Below are 919 nucleotides of genomic sequence, written 5' to 3'. Positions count from 1 at the left end.
TGAGTGGATTTGTGGAAAAAAGGAGAGCAGAAAATGTCATTTACCTTGACTTTAGGAAGGTGTTTGACACTGTCCCACAATATTTTTGAAACCAAGTTAGGACATTATGGTCTGGGTAGGTGGACAGCCAGATGAGTAAACAAGTGATTGGATGATGAGGCTCGGAGTGGTGGTTAATGGGTCATACCCTACCTGAAGTGAGTACCGCCGGGATCTCTTCTGGGCCCCATCCTGTTAATGCCTTTGTCAGTGACCTGGAGGAGGGAGTGGAGTTCATCCTCGTCAAATTTGCGGATGACACCAAATTAAGGGAACAAATGGATACTCTGGAGGAGCAGGATGCCATTCAGGGCAACCTAGACGTGCTGGAGGAACAGGCCAACAGGAACCACAGGCAGTCAGCAAGGACAAATGCAAAGTGCTGCCTCTGGGAAGGAAGCACCCCTGCAGCAGCCCGGGCTGGGGGGGGACAGGCTGGGGAGCAGCTCTGGGCGAGTTGCCCTGGGGGCCCAGTGGGCAGCTGCACATGGGCCCGCTGTGTGCCTTGGCAGCAAGGATGGCCAGCAGCCTCCTGGGATGTGTTCGCAGGGACACAACCAGTAGATCAAGGGAAAGGATTAAGTCTCATTTTTCAGCACTTGTTGGACCACGTTTAACTTTTATATTCAGTTTTGATCGCCAGCACAAGACAGATGTCAAAAACCGGAGCAAGTTCAGCAAAGGGCTTCCAAGCTGTCCGGGGATTGGGGCATTTGCCATTTGAGGAGAGGCTGAAGGAACTGGCTTCTTCAACATGAAGAAGAGATGGCTTGGGGGGAAACCAACAGGAGCTTACTGGTACCTGTGAGGGGGTTAGCAAGAGGATGGAGCGGGGCTTTTCATAGTGGTGCATGGCAGGCGGAGACAACGAGCATAAACT

Source organism: Falco punctatus, assembly GCF_963210335.1.
Source record: "Falco punctatus genome assembly, chromosome: 6".
Taxonomy (NCBI): Eukaryota; Metazoa; Chordata; class Aves; order Falconiformes; family Falconidae; genus Falco; species Falco punctatus.
The sequence above is the reverse complement of the archived record's forward strand: the minus strand, read 5'-3'. Positions refer to the sequence as shown.